The following is a 6,619-nucleotide window of genomic DNA, read 5'->3' as shown; positions in this document are numbered from 1 at the left end:
GGGCAGGACGGAGTCATCCCTGCAGGTCTTGGCCACTGTGTAGTTGCAGGTGCCGTGGAAATCATACACCCGTCCATCGAAGGTGTGGTAATGCAAGTAACCCCCAGCCCAGCACGTGGCCTGAGAGACTAGCACACACTCTGGCTGCCCATTTATCATCTTGCAAATAGTTCCTTCTCTGCAGAGGACCACACTGCACGATGGCTTTGGAATATCTAGAGGGGAACGACAATAGAAAGACAAGAAACACCAGACTAATCAGTTATATATGAGAGCAGAGAGGGGGCTGAGGGTGGTGTGAAAACCAGGATGAAATTTAGTGTCCTTGGAGCATATTTCTTAATCTAGCCTGTTTGTGAAATGGACCGAATGATCTATCTATCTATCTATCTATCTACCTATCTATCTGTATATCCCCATATACCCAATCTACCTATCTATCTATCTATCCCCATACACCCCCTCAATCTAGCTACCTATCTATCCCCATACACTCTATCTATCTATTCCCATGCACTAGTAAATTTCTCACTAGTCCCCTGTTGAGGAAATCCCTGCCTGGGTGACACCTTTCCTGGCATAGAGCCAGCAAAGGGATCTCCTGTGTCTCCCTCCCACCAGTGCCCAGCAGAGGTGGTGCAACCCAGAGGGGCATGTTGGGGGAAGCATTAAACAGGCAAAGGAGAGCGGCTGGGATGTGATGGGCTCTGACACTTCCCAGCTGACTGATGGCCCCTATGGGGTTACAGCCAGTAGGCTCCATTTTGAGCAGCCCCCAGGTTTTAATAAGATCCCTGACAACTGCCCATCCTACTCCGCTGTGTATGCCAGAAGCAGGACACAGCAGACACCCTGATCCAACAAGGATTTGCATCTTTCAAGTTGAAATTCTGTAATATGGCTTGGGGTTCATGGCTAAATAAAGGGGAAGAGAAAGTCAAAAGGGTGAGGAGACATAATCGCAACTAGAAAAGGAGTACTTGTGGCACCTTAGAGACTAACATATTTATTTGAGCATAAGCTTTCATGAGCTACAGCTCACTTCATCGGATGCATTCAGTGGAAAATACAGTGGGGAGATTTATATACATAGAGAACATGAAACAATGGGTGTTACCATACCCACTGTAACCAGAGTGATCACTTAAGGTGAGCTATTACCAGCAGGAGAGCGGGGTGAGGGGGGAAACCTTTTGTAGTGATAATCAAGGTGGGCCATTTCTAGCAGTTGACAAGAATGTCTGAGGAAGAGTGGAGGGTGGGGAATGGGGGGAATAAATATGGGGAAATAGTTTTACTTTGTGTAATGACCCATCCACTCCCAGTCTCTATTCAAGCCTAAGTTAATTGTATCCAATTTGCAAATTAATTCCAATTTAGCAGTTTCTCGTTGGAGTCTGTTTTTGAAGTTTTTTTGTTGAAGAATTGCAACTTTTAGGTCTGTAAACGAGTGATCAAAGAGATTGAAGTGTTCTGCGACTGGTTTTTGAATGTTATAATTCTTGACGTCTGATTTGTGTCCATTTATTCTTTTACGTAGAGACTGTCCAGTTTGACCAATGTACATGGCAGAGGGGCATTGCTGGCACATGATGGCATATATCACCTTGGTAGATGTGCCGGTGAACAAGCCTCTGATAGTGTGGCTGATGTGATTAGGCCCTATGATGATGTTCCCTGAATAGATATGTGGACACAGTTGGCAGCGGGCTTTGTTGCAAGGATAGGTTCCTGGGTTAGTGGTTCTGTTGTGTGGTGTGTGGTTGCTGGTCAGTATTTGCTTCAGGTTGGGGGGCTGTCTGTAAGCAAGAACTGGCCTGTCTACCAAGATCTGTGAGAGTGATGGGTCGTCCTTCAGGATAGGTTGTAGATCCTTGATGATGCGTTGGAGAGGTTTTAGTTGGGGGCTAAAGGTGATGGCTAGTGGCGTTCTGTTATTTTCAGTAGGTGACTTCTGGGTACTCTTCTGGCTCTGTCAATCTGTTTCTTCACTTCAGCAGGTGGGTATTGTAGTTGTAAGAACACTTGATAGAGATCTTGTAGGTATTTGACTCTGTCTGAGGGGTTGGAGCAAATGCGGTTTTATCGTAGAGCTTGGCTGGAGACAATGGATCATGTGGTGTGGTCTGGATGAAAGCTGGAGGCATGTAGGTAGGAATAGCGGTCAGTAGGTTTCCGGTATAGGGTGGTGTTTATGTGACCATCGCTTATTAGCACCACAGTGTCCAGGAAGTGGATCTCTTATGTGGACTGGTCCAGGCTGAGGTTGATGGTGGGATGGAAATTGTTGAAATCATGGTGGAATTTCTCAAGGGCTTCTTTTCCGTGGGTCTAGATGATGAAGATGTCTTCAATGTAGCGCAAGTAGAGTGGGGCATTAGGGGATGAGAGCTGTATTTCCCCACTGTATTTTCGACTGAATGCATCCGATGAAGTGAGCTGTAGCTCACGAAAGCTCATGCTCAAATAAATTTGTTAGTCTCTAAGGTGCCACAAGTACTCCTTTTCTTTTTGTGAATACAGACTAACACGGCTGCTACTCTGAAATCAATCACAACTACTTTACTCACTGCTTGTGCAATAACCCCTCAGGCATGTTGCAATCAGTGACTGTCCTTTACTTTGGCTGATGCAGCCCATGACGCCGTCTCTGATCTGGCAGGTTTCTCCTCTGGAGCAGCTATGGGCTTCGCAGGTCACCCCTTGGGTGGGAACACAGGTGCAGCTTTGCTGGCAGTCGTTCATCAGGACCGTCTGACTGGGCTAAGGGGATGTTTGGAAAAGGGGAAATATTGCAATGGAACTGGAAACAATTATTTATAATATTCCTGGCAGTGCTAAACCCAGAACTCTGTGATGAGGTGTGTGAATGTGCATATTGTGTCATAACATTATTTCTCTGTCTAAAAGCTGTCTGATCGCTTTCTTTGACAGGGTAACAAGCCTTGTGGATAGAATCATAGAATCATAGAATCTCAGGGCTGGAAGGAACCTCAGGAGGTCATATAGTCCAACCCCCTGCTCAAAGCAGGACCAATCCCCAACTAAATCATCCCAGCCAGGGCTTTGTCAAGCCGGGCCTTAAAAACCTCTAAGGAAGGAGATTCCACCACCTCCCTAGGTAACCCATTCCAGTGCTTCACCACCCTCCTAGTGAATTAGTGTTTCCTAATATCCAACCTAGATCTCCCCCACTGCAACTTGAGACCATTGCTTCTTGTTCTGTCAATGAGTCCTGCCATGAGTGCAAGGGACTGGACTAGATGACCTCTTGTGGTTCCTTTCACCCTGTGAGTCTATTATTCCAATGGGTTAAGTGCTGGTCTGAGGGCTAGGAACAACACCTAGGTTCTATCCTGCCATCTGCTCCTGGCTCATTGTGTGGCCATGAGCAAGTCACTGCCCCTCTCTGTGACTCCGTTTCTCCATAACAAGCAAAGTGCGTTTCATCTTCTTACCTTTTTTGGAACTTTGGGCATTGAGTACTAGCAGAGCTGGGATGCGAGGTTGGATGGGCCAGTGCTCTGATCCATTATAGAAAACCCTATCCCTGACGAGTGTAGGATTTAAGATGTGTATAAAGCAAAAATTAAATCAGACCCAGACCACTTGAGGTGCTACCTTATAGTATCTCCCCTGTTCAAAGCATCCACAGCGCTCCTGAGTCACACAGCCCTGGCCGTCAAAGAAGAAGCCATCGTCACATTGGCAGCCTTCAGCACATGTCTTCGGGCAGTCCATGATGTTTCCAGTGCAGGGGACAGTGCAGAGGTCAGCACAGACCTCATAGTGGCTGTTGGCAGGGCAGCTCACAGCTTAAATGGGGAGAGGAATAATTATTGGCTGGACAGATCTCATACCACGGGCTAGAGGGAGGAGACATAAAGGAGAGGAGAACAGCACAGGAAGGAGAGGACAAGGACACCTGGGGTTGTTGGTTCACACTGAAAGAGTCTATGAAGAATCCCAGAAGTCTGGAATTTTGTTCCCATAAATGCTGTCTCCCTCTCCCCTTTTGTCCCACACCCAGTGCACCTTGGCTACCTGAGCTCCATCAGTATCATGGACTTACGGCAGAAGGAGGGGCTCCTCCAGGGCGGGATGGTGACCTTAGCCTCTTGGCAGGCTGTCACGTAGCTGTGGATGCTCTGGCACAGGACCTGGGAGTCCCCGTTTCCCAGGCACACATCATACAGGCAGTTGCTCAGATACACACTGGGGCTGACCGTGCCGTGGCAGGCAGTGAAGGGGCCATCAGGGTCTGTGAGCAACCCGCAGTAGTGGCGCTGTTTGAAGACGTCCTTCTTCCTCTCCTCACAAACTGGACAGCTGTTCCCAGCACATCTGTCTGCACATGATGCTTCTGGGACCTGGACTTCCCAAGCAGAGCCAAATGCTGCCACATCAGAGGCTGTCCTGCCATTGGGGAGCAGGAATTTGCTGTCCTGCCTTCCACTGTAGTTCCCGCACAGGCCACACGTGTGTCCCTGGTATCGCTGTGGAACGGTGACTCTGGCCTGGTAAACCAGGTCATAACTCACAATGAGGCCAAAGTCAGTTTGCACCAGGATGTTTGTACCATGCTGATATGCTTGGAGCCGCCTGTTGGCCGTGATGACCGGGAGGTCGTGGAACACCCCATCCATCTGTCCAAGACAGAGCATTCCCCTGTGAGAAGGGGGAGTGGACACTGGGCAGGGGCGGGGACAATGCGTTTTCAGATTCTGCTCTCACTCACACCATGGAGTAAACCCAGAATGACCCATGACTCCAGATTTCACTTTGGAATGACTTATCCTCATCTTCCAAGCTCTTGACATTATTACCCTGGCCTACATCTCTTCTCTCACCTCCCTATCCACCCACCTGCCTCCCTCCTGATCCTCTCTCTTTTCCATTCCTATCTCCTCCACCCATGTTTGGTCCACACCTCCTTATCATGACAACTCCTGCACTCAAAATAGTTTCTCACTTCTTTTCCATCTCCCCCTCTCTCCTAAACCCCACTTTTCTCATGAATCCTTCTCCATTCACCATTTCCCTCCCTCTCCTGTCTGAACCAATTTCCTATATGTCAAGTTCTATTTGTTCCAAGGTAAACCACAGGCCTCTCAGGGGAATTGATCTTGAGACAGATTCTTCAACAGAGAGCCCAATGGACTTCCCATAGGGAGGAATTTCATCCCATGTTTGCAAAATATAAGCTATGTAGAGGGGGTTCCCAAATAATTAATATTAATAAATATGCAGTATGAATCAAGAAGAGAGGCAGAGAAGATACATCTGAGCTGCAGGACACTCAGCTTGCCGAACAAAAGCTCTCACATAGCAACATCCATGAGTAATGCTTTCTACCATCTCCAGTTTACTTCTGGGGGAATTCTGCGCCACTCGCAATGCAGAATTTGTGCAGAAATTAATGTTGTGCACACAGAATTTCCTTCCTCCCCCCGAAATGGGCTGCAGAGCTGCTGGCCGCCACTAGGGGCCACTGGACCCAGCAGAGCCCAGCTCACAAATAGAAGACCAGGAGGAGCGGGAGGGAGCTGCAGGCTTCCCCGTTCTCAGCAGGCCCTGAAGGAAGGAGGTGTGCAGGAAACTCCATACAAGTCCGGAACCCAGCATCAGGCTGGTTCTCCCTCTGGATCCCTGGGCTCTGAGGGGTAGGAGGAGCCGGTGTCTGGGTTGGGGGAGCCCTGCAGTGGGGCTCTGGGGGGAGGGGTGTGGGTGTCTGGGCTGGGGGGGGCCCTGTGGCTGGGCTCTTGGGGAGAGGAGAGGGCAGAGAAACATGATACTGGATTGTCATAGGGGTTTCTTTAACTCTCTGCTCCTGGTGGAATTTTTGTGTGTGTGTATTGTTACAGACATACTTGCTGACAGGTATTTTGAAATAAATTCCCAAAATAATTGAATTGGCATGAGTATATAATGTTATTTTGACAAATAAATATGCAGAATTTTGCATGATTATAAAATATTGTGTTCAGAATTTTTAATTTTTTGGCACAGAATTCGCCTGCAGTACCAGTTGGCTGTGAGATTCCATCCCATCCTGGCAGAGGATGACTTGGCTTCAGTTATTTACGCCTTTGTCACCTCTTGGCTGGACTGCAACAAGTGATACAGCTGTGGAAAGAGCCTTCAGCTCTTACTGCAGCTCGTGAAGAATGCTGGAGTTTATCTCCTCAGAAGCACTGTCCACTGTGAACACATCACACCTCTCTTCCACTCCCTACATTGGCCCCCCACAGAACATCAAATCCCATTCAAGGTCTCAGTCCTTATCTTCAATATATTCAACTGCCTTCCAACAAGGGGAGATACTACGTAATTAATTGGATCAATTTCCATGATGAAGACCCTTCTTCCAAAGCTCCTCAAGGCTTGAGCATGACCTTTGCCACCATCACCATAGCCTGCCTGTGATGGGGTGCTCTTGCCACACCAGCCCCAAAAGGGCGAAGGAAGCTGAGTAAGGAACCAATTAGTGTGATAAGCCACACGTGAGAGGATTAAGCTGGAGGAGCAACCTCTGACTAGAGGATGAAATTCAGCTGAGTCGGTGTGACCTGGGCTAGTATAAAGCCAGGAAGCTGGCAACAGAAAGGGTGGCAGTGAG

This window comes from Natator depressus, chromosome 24, assembly GCF_965152275.1.
Source record: "Natator depressus isolate rNatDep1 chromosome 24, rNatDep2.hap1, whole genome shotgun sequence".
NCBI lineage: Eukaryota > Metazoa > Chordata > Testudines > Cheloniidae > Natator > Natator depressus.
Note: the sequence above shows the minus strand (reverse complement) of the source record.